Genomic DNA, 16,284 nt, shown 5'->3' with positions numbered 1-16,284 from the left:
CGAAGAGAACCAGGCACGCCAGAGCGCAGCATCCCCATCCCCATCCCCATCATCACCAGGGCCAGCCGCTACAATCTCCCATCCCGCATCTCTCCCCAACCGCCCCCCCCCCCGCGCCCGCCGCCCCGGAGAGCTGGTCTCTGCAGCCAGCACCCCTCCACCCCCACCAGCCCGATGGAAGATGCTGGGACCCAGGAGCGCGACACTCACCTGTCCCCGCGCAGCCGCGAGGGCCACCGGCTGCCCCTCGGCTTTTATGCAGCGCCAGGCGCCGCCCCTCGCGGTCCGCCCGCCCCCGCAGCCGCCGCGGCGGAGAAATGAAACTCTGCTGGACGCCAGGGAGGGGGCTCCGGCGGCGCAGAAACGAAACCGGGCACCCCGCCCCCCTCCACCTCCTCTCTGCCGCTGCGCCCTGGGGAGCCCATCGCGGGGGGGGGGGCGCAGGCCCCTGGGAATAGCACAGGATTGCCAATCACAAGCAAGCTATGGCAAAACCACAGGCAAGCCCAACACACAGAAGGGAGGAACGTTATTTTATGGAGAAGATGGAGGAAATGGGGGGTGGGGATGTTGAACAAAAGTCTATTGGAGAGAAGCGAGCATGGGGGTGACGGCAGTTTCCCGTTGGCTGAGATGCACGGGTGGCCGATTTCTGGTCCCAGGTGCGGCGCGCACACTTCCCTGTTGGGCCCTAACTGATGGTTCTCCCCTGTCGTGAGTCTGCGCTGGATCTGCGCCTGGCCTGTCACTGACACCCAGTGGCGCCACCCTCCCCACTTAGCATCCCGCTTCCACTCCAGTGAGCTGCTCTTTATTAATTTTCACCAGATCCTCATCCTCTGCCTCCTTGTCCACGTCAGGTCCTCTGGGGAGTTGGGCGCATCTGATTTCTCCAGGATGGAGATGGAGGTGGGGGAGGTGGAGGCAGAGAGCAAGCAGGCCCAAGAGTGGCCCTCCCTGGGCGGGGAGTCACATTTCCTCTTGGAAGGCCTCTCCATTCTCCTTAGCTCGGCTCGGAGTCCCAGACAAGAGGCTCCCCGAAGGCTGTGATGGGAAAGGGCCACCCCAGTCTGCTGGAAGACCCCAGAACCCACCTCAGCTCCAAGCCCCCCAGGGTCAGGGAAAAGCCCAGATGGAAACAAAGGTAGTATGGCCCACCCCAGAGAAGGGGAGGAGGCCCCACAGTTCGACTCTCTGGTTAAACTCTGCTCTGCAGTATCCACTGCGGGGGTCTGGGCAGCCCAGCCAGGAGGGGGGCAGAAGGGGGGACACAGGCTCTCCCCATCATCAGGGAGGACTTTTGGTCTGGCCACTCACTCCTGTGAGCCTCAGTTACTCTCTGGTCAGGAGGAAGAATGACACCAATTCCTGATGGGCTGTGAGCAGGATGGAGGAAAGGTGCCCATGGGTACACAGGAAAGTGTGGGTGCGCGTGCAGAGATAGGACGCAGAACTCCGAGGAATCATGGTCCTTTTGCAAACCCAGGAGGCTCTCCCCAACCACTCAAGTTGAGGAATGACATCACAAAGTGCTCTGGGGCAAAAGTGACAGCCAGGTGGAACCAGTCAATGCCCGGGCCAGGACTAGGGGAAGGTGGCTGATAGGTCTGGTGTGCCAAATTTAAAAGGCACTGCTCGATGGCTGGCTATGTGGCGCCTCCCTCTCCTGATGCCAGGGACTCCTGGTGTGAGATTTTAGTACCTTCCTGTTTCTAATCTGCTCATTATAGGAAGCTCCCTGAAGGGCCCAGGGGCTTGTGAGGGGGTATAATTCAGAAATAACACAATAAAAAAAAAAAAGAAGAAATAACACAATAATAAGTCCTAGGTCCTGAGTAAGGCCGTGCCACACGCCAGCCCCAGAGAGTAAGTCACCCACACGGCCCTCCTATGACACGAGGAAGGCCATCACTCCCAGTTTATGCATGAGATGGGGAGACCACGGAATGAGGTCCCTGCTGGGTCCCAGGGCTAGGAAGGGGCCAGCACGCAGGAGAGCTCAGACTGCCACCCCAAGTTTATTCCTCAGCTCTGGAGCATCTTCCCTTTGCTCCTCCACAGGCTCACAGTCTTCCACCCGAATTACTGACGATTTCTTCTCTAGAAAAAAAAAAAAAAAAAAACCCTCACTGATGACTGTGTATTCTATCAAGTAAGTGTCAAACTCTTAGCCTTTGAGAACTGTCTTTCCGGCTCCACACCCCACTCAGACATCCCTGAATGCAGCCCACGGTACTGTTGCCTGTCCTTCCCCCCAGGCTCCCAGAGACACCCTCTCCTCCCCCGCCAAGTCCCAACTGTGATGCTCCCTGTCTATGCAGCCACCCTTGGGAGCTCCTTCCAAGCCTGGGTCATGCCTCTTCCAGCCCATCAGCCCATCTTAGCTCAGTCTTAGATGTTGTTGCTCTCAGGTGGATGTTGGGTGGTGGGCGGGAGGGATGCGGTTATCACCTACCTCCACGGGGCTGACACGTCCACAAAGGCAAGCCTGCATCCCTCCAGTGCCTACCACCTACCAACAGCAGGTGCTCCATAAGCATGGGCTGAGTTTAATGGACTGAGGTGCCCAGCCCCCTCCCCCTGGGCCACCAGGGCCAGCGGGCACTGCCCTCTTACTGTTGTTTCCTGTGTGCATTAAAAGACATCTGGCAAAAACCCACGGAGAAGCACATTAGTAGACAATCACCCTGCTGCCAGTACGCAGGTGCCCAGGACACCCCAGGTGTCTCTGGTCCTTGTCCAGCCCTCTCTTCACCAGACAGCCCTGGCCCTGACCTGCTGCGGACAGCTGTGCTGGTGTTAATGGATGGAAAGCCATGCCTGGGAAGCTTCGGGGGTCGCTCCCTACCTCCTCCAAGCCAGTGGAATTTCCCAACCGCCCCCCTCCGTGGAAATGGACAGCACCCGGCTTATGTGCTGTAGGGAGTGGGAGTGTGTGGGGTGTTCCCAACTGCTTAGCTTGGCGCGCCAGCCGTGCCCGTGCCCGTGCCCAGCCTCCCCTGGCTCAGCCCTGCTCCCACTGCTTATTGCTCACTACACACAACTCCTCCAGCTACTCCTCCAGCTCGGGGGTGCTCCTCCTCCTCCCCCTGCACGCTGGGCTCCTTCCCAGCTCACAGCCTCCAGCCACCTTTCCCAGACCCAGGGGGCGCTTCCTGAGAGCCCCAGGTTCCCTCCCATTCCCACCCGCGGACCGTGGCCTCATCGCTCGGCCTCGACCTCCGTGAAGGCCCGTCGAGCCCCCAGCTTGCCCCAGGGCCGCAGCAGGCCGGTGCAGCTGCGGCAGCACTTGGGTCTAGCACAGCGCGTGGCGCAGAGTATTTCAATACACGTTTCTAGGAGGAGCGCCTGAATGGGGAGTGGGAGGGCTGGCTGTGACCCTCAGGCGACCCCGGGGGCTTTACCCTCAGCACCTCCTCCCGGATTTCCTTTCCCGGTCACCTCGGTTCAGTTTCAGTTTCTTTTTCCCTAGGTTCCCAGAAAGGAAAGTCACGAGAGCGGAAGGAGGGGGCGACGCCGAGGAGGAGGAAGGGGAGGCACCGGGATGGGGAAGGAGCCGAGCTGAGGAGGGAGGGGGCGGCCCTGGGAGGAACGGGGGCGGGGCCTGGAGGAGAGGGGGCGGGTTCAGGGGCATGGGACGGGGCCTGGAGACGGGTGGGGCCAGAGGTGGATGGGGCGGCCCTGGGAGGAACGGGGGCGGGGCTCGGGGGCATGGGGCGGGCCTGGATGAGAGAGGTGGAGCCAGAGGTGGATGGGGCGGCCCTGGGAGGAGGAGGGGAGGGGCCTGGAGGGGAGGGGGCGGGGCCGCGGAAGGGGCGAAGCCGCAGAGGGGGCGGGGCCAGAGGAGGAGGGGCGGGTTCGGGGGCATGGGGCGGGACCGCAGGAGAGGGGGCGGGGCCAGAGGAGGAGGGGCGGCCGTGGGAGGGCCGGGGGCGGGGCCGCAGGAGAGGGGGCGGGGCCAGAGGAGGAGGGGCGGCCGTGGGAGGGCCGGGGGCGGGGCCGCAGGAGAGGGGGCGGGGCCAGAGGAGGAGGGGCGGCCTGGGAGGGACGGGGGCGGGGCCGCAGGAGAGGGGGCGGGGCCAGAGGAGGAGGGGCGGCCTGGGAGGGACGGGGGCGGGGCCGCAGGAGAGGGGGCGGGGCCAGAGGAGGAGGGGCGGCCGTGGGAGGGCCGGGGGCGGGGCCGCAGGAGAGGGGGCGGGGCCAGAGGAGGAGGGGCGGCCTGGGAGGGCCGGGGGCGGGGCCGCAGGAGAGGGGGCGGGGCCAGAGGAGGAGGGGCGGCCTGGGAGGGCCGGGGGCGGGGCCGCAGGAGAGGGGGCGGGGCCAGAGGAGGAGGGGCGGCCGTGGGAGGGCCGGGGGCGGGGCCGCAGGAGAGGGGGCGGGGCCAGAGGAGGAGGGGCGGCCTGGGAGGGACGGGGGCGGGGCCGCAGGAGAGGGGGCGGGGCCAGAGGGGGAGGGGCGGCCGTGGGAGGGCCGGGGGCGGGGCCGCAGGAGAGGGGGCGGGGCCAGAGGAGGAGGGGCGGCCGTGGGAGGGCCGGGGGCGGGGCCGCAGGAGAGGGGGCGGGGCCAGAGGAGGAGGGGCGGCCGTGGGAGGGCCGGGGGCGGGGCCGCAGGAGAGGGGGCGGGGCCAGAGGAGGAGGGGCGGCCTGGGAGGGACGGGGGCGGGGCCGCAGGAGAGGGGGCGGGGCCAGAGGGGGAGGGGCGGCCGTGGGAGGGACGGGGGCGGGGCCGCAGGAGAGGGGGCGGGGCCAGAGGGGGAGGGGCGGCCGTGGGAGGGACGGGGGCGGGGCCGCAGGAGAGGGGGCGGGGCCAGAAGGGGAGGGGCGGCCGTGGGAGGGACGGGGGCGGGGCCGGGGAGGCCCTCCGGCCTGGGCACCTCCCGGAGGTCCAGCGCAGCCTGGACGCGGTTCTGCCGGTGCGGGCGCCGGGGAGGGGGAGGGGGCGGCCCTGGAAGGAGGAGGGGAGGGGCCTGGAGGGGAGGGGCGGGTTCGGGGGCATGGGGCGGGGCCGCAGTAGAAGGGGCGGGGCCAGAGGAGGGGCGGCCCTGGGAGGACCGGGGGCGGGGCCGCAGGAGAGGGGGCGGGGCCTGGATGAGAGGGGGCGGGGTTGAGGGCATGGGGCGGGGCTGCAGGTGGAGGGGCGGGGCCTGGAGGGGCGGGTTCGGGGGCATGGGGCGGGGCCGCAGTAGAAGGGGCGGGGCCAGAGGAGGAGGGGCGGCCGTGGGAGGGCCGGGGGCGGGGCCGCAGGCGAGGGGGCGGGGCCAGAGGAGGGGCGGCCCTGGGAGGGGCGGGGGCGGGGGCGGCCCTCCAGCCCGGGTGCCTCCGGGAGGCGCCGCGCAGCCTGGACTCGGTTCCCCGGTGCCGGGAAGGGGTGGGAGCTCGAGGGGGCGCGCGGAGCGTCTGACGCCGCCTGGGCCGAGGGGCAGAGCAGTGCGCCCCCCCGCAGCGTCCCCTCTGTGCCGCCCGGGGCGCGAGGCCAGAGTACGGTGTCCCTTGCCCGGTTTTGTTTTCTCCTCCATAGATCCGGCCGCAGATTCGTGCTTCTCAAAGGAGGGACCAGCAGCATCGGCGTCACCCGGAAGCTTGCAGGAACTGCAGGGTCTGCACCCCAAGACCACTGAATCAATCTGCATTTTAAGGAGGTTCTCCAGGTGGTTCGTTTGCAATTCAAGCGTGAGAACCTGGTGCCTGCAAGACTGCTATTTATTTGGTGCTTAAGTGTAGGGTTCGGGGTTGCCTTCAAAGCCCCAGGCCCGACAGAGCAGATAAGCTACCAGAATGGTGAAGCTGAGCTGGTGGCCCTGGGCCCTGGGCTGGTGTCGCGGGGCCCACCCGACCTGCAGTGACGGAAGGCCCGTGGCCATCACAAGGTCTTTTTTCTGCGATAGGGCCTGGTGGTGGTTGCTTTGTGAAAGCTTGTTGTTCAGATAAGGGAGGCTGTTGCCCGGTGACCTGCCTTCCCAGGACCTTTCCCAAAGGGCTTCTGGGAATTGGTGCAATCCGTTCTTTTCACCAATTCTCAAATACCAAGCCAGTCAGTGGCATTCCTCCTCCACCTGCAACGGGGCTCAGTATTTCATACTATAGGAAGTGGGATGCTTGCTCGGGCAGCCTGTATATAGTGTAGGAAGTGGAGAGACCCGCACAAATACCTCTGTTAAAAATGCCATCCCTTGGCTGTGGAGCATTCATGCAATATTAACCCTGTCGGATTCTGGGCCAATTTCTGTGATCTCCAATATACCGAGAATCAGTCAAATAGGAGGTGGAGACTCAGAGAGGGGGACTCCTTTGCCTGAAATCAGACAGCTAGTGAGAAACTGAGACTCCTTTCCATGCTTTCACAGGCCAGCCTGCTTTCTGGGTTGCCATTCCAAGCACCTGCCTGCCAGCCATTACTCATTGCTCCGAAAAACATGTCTAAAATGTCTGCGGTGTGAGAGGTACCATGATAGGAACAGGCTTCTGTGTTGAAAAGTTGTCTTCACGCTGCCTGTCATCACACTCGGGCAGCTTTAAGGAAAATTCAATCAATCCTATTTACAAAATGCCATCCTGATCCTGATAATCCTATAGACTTTTCATTTGGGCTGCCATGTTGTGGTATCGCCCCAACATGTGACCTTGCACAGAACTGATGTCTTTGGCCACGGCTACCGAGGGCCTGAGGCCTGTCTACAACAGCTGAGTGAGCTGGGAGCCTGTATCAGCTTCCTGCAGCTGCTGTAACAAATTGCCACTTACACAACAGACACTTACTCTCTTACGGTTCTGAGGCCAGAAGTCCAAGGTCAGTTTCCCATGGGGCTGAAGTCACAGTGTTGACGGGGCCATATTCCCTTTAGAGACTCTGGCCACAATACTTCTCCTTGCCCTGTCCCACTTGGAGAGCTGCATCCTTGCTTGCTTGGCTCATGGCCGCTTCCTCCTTCTCCAAAGCCAGCAGGGTAGCGTCTTCCGATGTGCTCCTTCTTTACGTTGACTTCTCTGTAGCCAGCTCTTGCTCCACTTCCCTCTCATGGGGACACCTGTGATGGCATCTAGAGGCCCACTGAGGTAATTGGGGGGCATCTCCCTATCTTTGGGAGCACAGATTCCAGAGTAACCAGAAAAGTGTCCCATTTAGGCAGGGAAAGCAAGGGGGTTTTATGAGAAAGAAGAAGAAAGTAATCACGTGATTTAGATAAGGAAGAAAAGAAACCTGTGAATTCAGTGCTAGCCAGCTGAGCTGCTTTTCATGACCAGCTAATCGATTCTTTTATTGGTGCTGTCAAACAAAACTATTCCTGGTATGCATTAGTTAACTCTTTGCTCATCATAGGGTTCATATCAGCAGTTTTGTGGTTGAATGCTAGTCTTTCTGGTGGATTTTATGAACAACTGCTTGCTGGATTCTGACCCAGTTCCAGCTCATTAGTTAGAAAGCAAAATGCAGCCTCAACATAGAATCTCTCTGTGCAGAGACTGTATCCAGTTCTGCTCACATTTGCAGGCGCCAGGGATTGGGGCCTGGCTGTCTGGGAGGCCGTTCTTCAGCTCACCACAGAAGCGAATCCTCCTCCAGCTGAGCCTCAAGCTGAGTGCAGGTGCCTGGCCCACAGCTGTACAGGCTCCATGAGACACCTGCCTCCACCACCACCCCCTTCCACCCCGCCCTGGGACCTAGAGGCACCTGCTGAGGAACACAGTAATTCCTGATCCAGAGAAACTGAGATAGGAAATTTTGGGGTTTAAACTTGGGATGGTTTTTTTAAAAGTTTTTATCTATTCATGAGAGAGAGAGGCAGAGACCCAGGCAGAGGAGAAGCAGGCTCTGCCCATGGAGCTCAATGCGGGACCTGACGCTGAACCCGAGGATCACCCCCTGCAAGCCGAAGCCACCCAAGCGCCCCAGGGGATAATTTGTTATGTAATAATAGATAACCAGCACAGCATGTCCCTGCGTGTGACAAAAGAGGCACGTAGGGCCTCAAGGAGTAGAAACTAGATGGGAAATCGCCTATTGATACCTTTACATGAATACCCTTGGGTCTCATCACTGTACCATTGACTGGACACCCCCACCCTCACCCCGTTGCGGCCCCGCAGGAGCAACTGCCACCCAGAGGAATAGCAGGAGGTGGACACACGGGGGCGTGGATCCATGCACAGTGGCCACCAGACTGCGATGGAAGCAGGTCTCACCAGCAGGGGCTGTTGTGCAGCACCCGGGCCAGAGGAGAAGGGAGGGTCCCACAGGGTAAGGGAAGCTGTGGCAGACTAAATATACTCACACAGCACCCAGATGGGCTGTAAACCCAGGGCTGTCACGGCAACCTGCCTGAGAAACCAACCTGTTCTCTGCAGTAACCAGTCCAGGTGAGCCAGCCAGATGGCAGGATGTCCCCCCTGCTAGCCACCAACAATCCGGAAAGTTAAACAATTATCCCTACAATGGTTAGCCCCAGATGAACAGTGTTTGCCTAATAACAGATTCCCTAATTTTTTCTCCCTGTTCCTGATTCTGGGCCAACCAGAGAAAGCCAAATGTGTACCCCTGACCAGCCACGTGGGATGTCTGCTTCTCATTAGCGGCCCACAGCTTCCTGGGGCCAAGCCCCTTCCGGGCACAGCTGGGGACCGTCCGAGGTTCCCACCGTGAAGCTTTGCCACTGCTCTCCCTGCCCGGGGGGGCTCTGCCAAAACCTAAGTGATGGTGGCTCCCCTCTGTGCCACAGTCTGCTTGTTCCCGTGTGGGTGGCCTTCGTTCTGCACTTGTTAGGAGCAAAAGCACAGCCCCACAGTAACCCTGGAGGAGGAAACCGTCGTGGGCATGCGTGTGCCAGCGTGTGTGCATGTGCGTGTGTGTGAGGGAGCCAGCCTGGGATAAAGCAGGGAAAGCAGGGAACGCTCCCGTGCTTCGTTCAAGGAGTATGATCCCGGTGGAAGTAGGGACGGGTATGTAGGGACATCCAAATCCTGCCTCCCCTGCCTTTCGTCTGCTCTGCTGGACCACAGTGAGGTGGGGGGCCCTGGGCCTCACCTGCCCCCCACCGCCGATCTGGGGGGAAGTGAGCTACCCAGCAACTGAGCGGGGCTCCCGGTAGCCTCCCTGCAAATCCTCTGTACTCTGTCTTTCCTCACCTGCTGGGTGGGCGCAGAGGATCTGGAGGGGGCTCGAAGGCCCGGTGATGGTGGGGCCCCAGGGACCGTGTGGCTCAGAACCCTGCCAGTCGGCGTGGATGTCCGTGATGAGTGGGGAGCACACTTGGGTTGTGTTAAGCTGCGGAGATCTCGAGGTGCTGTTGCAGCAGCCGGCTTATCCTGAGAGAAGGTGGGCCCTGCATTCAGCCCCTTGCTCCCACCCTGCTGGGAGGCCCGGGGTGGTGCACCTTGCCCTGTGGCCCCAGAAACTGTGTTCCAGCGTTAACCCCCGGAGCCTAGGAACGTGACCTCATTTGGAAGTAGCATCTTTGCAGATGTCATCAAGTTACAGATCTCAGGATGAGGTCATCCTGACTCAGCCTGATTACCGGTGTCTATAAAAGAGAAAGGAGAGGGACACTTGACCTGAGAGACCCAGAGGAGGCCATGGAATAAGGGGCGGAGATGGGGCTGACACAGGGGCCAGGCACAGAAGGCCAAGGACGCGGTGGCCACCGGCAGCCAGGGGAGCCACCTGGACAGGTTCTCTGCTCCAGGAGGAGCCAACTTTGCCAACACCTTGGCTTCAGACCTCCAGGCTCCAGGCTGTGAGAGAGCAGATTTCTGCAGTGTGAAGCCATCCAGTTCATGGTCCCCCCATGATGCTGGGACCAGGCCTGAGCAACCTCCCTGTGTGCTCACACCTGAGCTTGGGGGTTCATCCCCAGGTGGCAGATGAGAAGCTCTGGTTGAGGCCATGCATGTGTGTGTGTATGTGTGTGTGTGTGTGCATGTGTGTGCATATATGTGAAGTGAGGAGGCTCTGAATATGCGATTAATGGAATAAATATTAAATATGAGACTTTCTTTTTCTCAGACTTTATTTTCACAACAGCATTATAATTTGAAGGCTCAGAAACAAACAAACAAGGAATCAAGGACAGTGGGTCTTCTCAGCAATGCTACCAACTATTTGTGTATGTGACCCGACTCATAAACCAAGGGGAAATTATGTACAATGAGTCCAAATTACCCAAAAAAAAAAAAAAATTAAAGGACACCTGAACTGAGACTCGTATTTTCTCTTTCATACGCTCTTTTCATAACTCTCAGCTTTGATATTGCAAACATTCTCTAAAACCCAGGACATTTTACAAGACAAGGTTCTCCAATTTTGCCACTTCAGTTCAAGACAGTATCAGAAGAGGAATTTGGCAAGATGACGAAATGAAAGGCATCCAAATCAGAAAGGAAGAAGCACAATAATCTCTGCTCAAAGATTATGACTTTATATGTGGAAACCCACAAATAAACCCACTACACACACACACATACACATGCAAACTTGTTAGGATTAATGAACAAATTAGAGAGTGCCAAAATACAAAACTGACACATGAAAGTCAGTTGCATTTCTTTGCACTAACAATAAATGATCTGGAAAGGGAATGAAGGAAAACAGTTCCACTTAGCCTCAAAAAGAATAAATTACTTAGGATTTAGCTTAATCACAGAAGTGAAAGACATACAGACTGAAAACTACACAACGTTGCTCAAAGACATTAAAGGAGACACAAATAAATGGAAAGGCACCCAATGTTCATGGATAGCAAGATTTATTTTTTTGTATATTTTTTATTGGAGTTTGATTTGCCAACATATAGGACAATGCCAAGTGCTCATCCTGTCAAGTGCCCCCCTCACTGACCTTCACCCAGTCACCCCGTCCCCCTGCCCACCTCCCCTTCCACTACACCTTGTTCATTTCCCAGAGTTAGGAGTCGCTCATGTTCTGTCTCCCTTTCTGATATTTCCCACTCATTTTCTCTCCTTTCCCCTATAATCCGTTTCACTATTTTTTATATTCCCTGAATGAATGAGACCATATAATGTTTGTCCTTCTCCAATTGACTTACTTGACTCAGCATAATACCCACCAGTTCTATCCATGTCGAAGCAAATGGTGAGTCTTCGTCGTTTCTGATGGCTGAGGAATATTCCATTGTATACATAGACCACATCCCCTTTATCCATTAATCTGTCAATGGGCACCGAGGCTCCTTCCACAGTTTGGCTACTGTGGCCATTGCTGCTATAAACATCGAGGTGCAGGTGTCCTGGTGTTTCACTGCATCAGTATCTTTGGGGTAATCCCTAGCAGTGCAATTGCTGGGTTGTAGGGTAGTTCTAGTTTTAACTCTTTGAGGAACCTCCACACAGTTTTCCAGAGTGGCTTCACCAGTTCACATTCCCACCAACAGTGTAAGAGGGTTCCCCTTTCTCCGCATCCTCTCCAACATTTGTGGTTTCCTGCCTTGTTAATTTTCCCCATTCTCACTGGTGCGAGGTGATATCTCACTGTGGTTCTGATTGTATTTCCCTGATGGCAAGTGATGCGGAGCATTTTCTCATGTGCCTGTTGGCCATGTCTATGTCTTCCTCCGTGAGATTTCTCTTCATGTCTTTTGCCCATTTCGTGATTGGATTGTTTGTTTCTTTGGTGTTGAGTTTAATAAGTTCTTTATAGATCTTGGATACTAGCCCTTTATCTGATAGGTCATTTGCAAATATCTTCTCCCATTCTGTAGGTTGTCTTTTAGTTTTGTTGACAGTTTCTTTTGCTGTGCAGAAGCTTTTTATTTTAAGTCCCAATAGTTCATTTTTGTTTTTGTTTCCCTTGCCTTCATAGATGTATCTTGCAAGAAGTTGCTGTGGCCAAGTTCAAAAAGGGTGCTGCCTGTGTTCTCCTCTAGGATTTTGATGGATTCTTGTCTCACATTTAGATCTCTCATTCATTTTGAGTTTACCTTTGTGTATGGTGTAAGAGAATGGTCCAGTTTCATTCCTCTGCACGTGGCTGTCCAATTTTCCCAGCACCATTTATTGAAGAGACTGTCCTTTTTCCAGTGAATAGTCTTTCCTGCTTTGTCAGATATTAGTTGACCATAGAGTTAAGGGTCCATTTCTGGGTTCTCTATTCTGTTCCACTGATCTATGTGTCTGCATTTGTGCCAGTACCACACTACAAAGTACAGCTTGAAATCCGGCATTGTGATGCCCCTGGCTCTGGTTTTCTTTTTCAATATTCCCCTGGCTATTCGGGGTCTTTTCTGATTCCACACAAGTTTTAAGATGATTTGTTTCAAGTCTCTGAAGAAATTCCATGGTATTTTTATAGGGATTGCATTGAATGTGTAAATTGCCCTGAGTAACATTGACATTTTCACAATATTAATTCTTCCAACCCATGAGCATGGAATACTTTTCCATCTCTTTGTGTCTTCCTCAGTTTCTTTCAGAAGTGTTCTCTAGTTTTTAGGGTATAGATCCTTTACCTCTTTGGTTAGGTTTATTCCTAGATATCTTACGATTTTGGGTGCAATTGTAAATGGGATTGACTCCTTAATTTCTCTTTCTTCAGTCTCATTGTTAGTGTACAGAAATGCCACTGATTTCTGGGCATTGATTTTTGTATCCTGCCACACTGCTGAATTGCTGTATGAGTTCTAGCAATCTTGGGGTGGGGGTCTTTTGGGTTTTCTATGTACAGTATCATGACATCTGCAAAGAGGGAGAGTTTGACTTCTTCTTTGCCAATTTGAATGCCTTTTATTTCTTTTTGTTGCCTGATTGCTGAGGCTAGGACTTCTAGTAGTATGTCGAATAGCAGGGGTGAGAGTGGACATCCCTGTCATGTTCCAGATCTTAGGGGAAAGGCTTCCAGTGTTTCTCCATTGAGAATGATATTTACTGTGGGCTTTTAATAGATGGCTTTTAAGATGCCAAGGAATGTTCCCTCTATCCTTATACTTTGAAGGGTTTTAATCAAGAATGGATGCTGTATTTTGTCAAATTATTTCTCTGCATCTATTGAGAGGATCATATGGTTCTTGTTTTTTCTCTTGTTGATATGATCTATCACATTGATTGTTTAACGAGGATTGAACCAGCCTTGCATCCTGGGGATAAATCCCACTTGGTCATGGTGGATAATCTTCTTAATGTAGTGTTGTATCTTATTGGGTAGTATCTTCTTGAGAATTTTTGCATCCATGTTCATCAGGGATATTGGTCTCTACTTTTTTTTGGTGGGGTCTTTGGTTTTGGAATTAAGGAGATGGTAGCATCATAAAACAAGTTTGGAAGTATTCCACCCCTTTCTATCTTTTGGAATAACTTTAGTAGAATAGGTATTGTTTCTTCTTTAAACATGTGATAGAATTCCCTTGGGAACCCATCTGGCCCCGGACTTTTGTGTCTTGGGAGGCTTTTGATGACTGCTTCAATTTCTTCCCTGGTTATTGGCCTGTTCAGGTTTTCTTTTTCTTCTTATTCCAGTTTTGGTAGTTTGTGGTTTTCCAGAAATGCGTCCATTTCTTCTGGATTGCCTAATTTATTGGTGTATAGCTGCTCATAATATGTTTTTAAAATCATTTGTATTTCCTTGGTATTGGTTGTGATCTCTCCTTTTTCATTCATGATTTTGTTAATTTGAGTCTTTTCTCATTTCTTTTTAATAAGGCTGGCTAATGGCTTATCTGTCTTATTAATTCTTTCAAAGAACCAACTTCTGGTTTTGTTGATCTGTTCTACAATTCTTCTGGTCTCTATTTCATTGAGTTCTGCTCAAATCTTTATTAACTCTCTTCTGCTTGGTGTAGGTTTTATTTGCTGGTATTTCTCCAGTTCCTTTAGGTGCGAGGTTAGATTGTGTATTTGAGTTTTTCTAATTTTTTGAGGGATGCTTGTATTGTGATGTATTTCCCTCTCAGGACTGCTTTTGCTGTATCCCAAAGACTTTGAATGGTTGTATCTTCATTTTCATTAGTTTCCATGAATATTTTTAATTCTTCTCTAATTTCCTGGTTGACCCATTCATCTTTTAGCAGGATGCTCTTTAACCTCCACGTGTTTGAGTTTCTCCCAAATTTTTTCTTGTGATTTAGTTCTCGTTTCAAAACATTATGGTCTGAAAATATGCAGGGGACAATCCCAATCTTTTTTTAAAAGATTTTATTTATTTATTCATGAAAGATACACACACGCATAGAGAGAGAGAGAGAGAGAGGCAGAGACACCGGCAGAGGGAGAAGCAGGCTCCACGCAGGGTACCCGATGCGGGACTCGATCCCGGGACTCCAGGATCACACCCTGAGTCAAAGGAAGGTGCTCAACTACTGAGCCACCCAGGCGTCCCGACAATCCGAATCTTTTGATATCAGTTAAGACCTGATTTGTGACCCAGTATGTGGTCTATTCTGGAGACAGTTCCATGTGCACTTGAGAAAAATGTGTATTCAGTTGCTTTTGGATGTAAAGTTCTGTAAATATCTGTGAAATCCATCTGGTCCAGTGTATCATTTAAAGCTCTTGTTTCTTTGGAGATGGTGTGCTTAGAAAAATCTGTCATTTGCAAAAAGCACCATGTTGACGTCTCCCAGTATTTGTGTATTATTATCTAAGTATGTCTTTACTTTGGTTATTAATTGATTGGTAAAATTGGCAGCTTCCACATTAGGGGCATAAATATTCATGATTATTAGGTCCTCTTGTTGGATAGATCCTTTAAGTATGATATAGGTCCCTCTTCATCTCTTACTACAGTCTTTGGGATAAACTTTAATCTATCTGATATGAGGATTGCTACCCCTGCTTTCTTTTGAGGACCATTTGAATGGTAAATGGTTCTCCAACCTTTCATTTTCAGACTGTAGGTGTCCTTAGGTCTAAAATGAGTCTCTTGTAGACAGCAAATAGATGTGTCTTGCTTTTTTATCCAGTCTGAAATCCTGCATCTTTTGATGGGATCATTAAACCCATTCACATTCAGAGTTACTATTGAAAGATATGAATTTAGTGTCACCATAATACCTATTCAGTCCCTGTTTTTGTGGATTGTTTCTTTGGACTTCCTCTTTCTTTCTTTCTTTTTTTTTTTTTTTTTTTTTTTGGACTTCCTCTTTCTTTTACAGAGTCTCCCTAAATATTTCTTTCAGAGCTGGTTTGGTGGTCACATCTTCTTTCAGTTTCTGACTATATTGGAAGCTCTTTGTCTCTCCCTTCTATTCTGAATGAGAGCCTTGCTGGATAGGGTATTCTTGGCTGCATGTTCTTCTCATTTAGGACCCTGAATATAACCTGCCAGGTCTCTGTGATGAGGTCTGCTGTTAATCTAATACTTCTCCTCATATAAGTTAGGGATCTCTTGTCTCTTGCTGCTTTGAAGATTTTCTCTTTATCTTTGGAATTTGGAAGTTTCACTATTAAATGTCGAGGTGTTGAACAGTTTTTATTGATTTTAGGGGGGGATCTCTCTATCTCCTGGATCTGAATGCCTGTTTCCCTCCCCAAGTTAGGGAAATTCTCAGCTATGAGTTGTTCAAATACACTTTCTAGTCCTCTATTCCTTTTGGCGCCCTCTGGAACTCCAATTCTACATAGATTTTTCCTTCTGAGGCTGTCATTTATTTCCCTTAGCCTTTCCTCATGGTCTTTTGTTTTTCTTTTTTCCTCAGCTTCCTTCCTTGCCATCAACTTGTCTTCTATGTTGCTCACTCTTTCTTCCACTTCATTAACCCTGGTCGTTAGGACCTCCAGTTTGGATTGCATCTCATTTAATTGACTTTTCATTTCAGCCTGATTAGATCTAAATTCTGCAGTCATGAAGTCTCTTGATTCCTTTATGCTTTTTTCCAGAGGTACTAGTAGCTTTATATTTGTGCTTCTGAATTGGCTTTCTGACATCGAATTGTAATCCAAATTCTGTAACTCTGTGGCAGAGAGTACTGTTTCTGATTCTTTCTTTTGTGGTGAGTTCTTCTTTCTAGTCATTTTTCTCAGCGCAGAGTGGCTGTATGAGCCGGCTGAGTCAAGAATATCAACCACGACCTAAGTAAATTTCACCCTGGATGATACTGATTAAGTCAGAGAGCAGAAATTGAAAACAAAGATCAGACCAAAATAAAAGGACCACTAAAGTGAAAAGCAAATTTTAAAACAAAGTAGTAAAAAATAAAAGGCCAAGAATTCCAAAGAAGAAGGAAAAAAGAAGAAAGAAAAGAAAGAAGAAAGAAAGAAAGAAGAAAAAAAGGAGAAGAATAAAAGGACTGGGAAATGGTGGTGATGACGAACTTGTAGTGGAGAGAGAATGTAGTCTACCTGAGGG

The sequence above is a fragment of the Canis lupus genome, chromosome 31, assembly GCF_011100685.1.
Source record: "Canis lupus familiaris isolate Mischka breed German Shepherd chromosome 31, alternate assembly UU_Cfam_GSD_1.0, whole genome shotgun sequence".
NCBI lineage: Eukaryota > Metazoa > Chordata > Mammalia > Carnivora > Canidae > Canis > Canis lupus.
The sequence above is the reverse complement of the archived record's forward strand: the minus strand, read 5'-3'. Positions refer to the sequence as shown.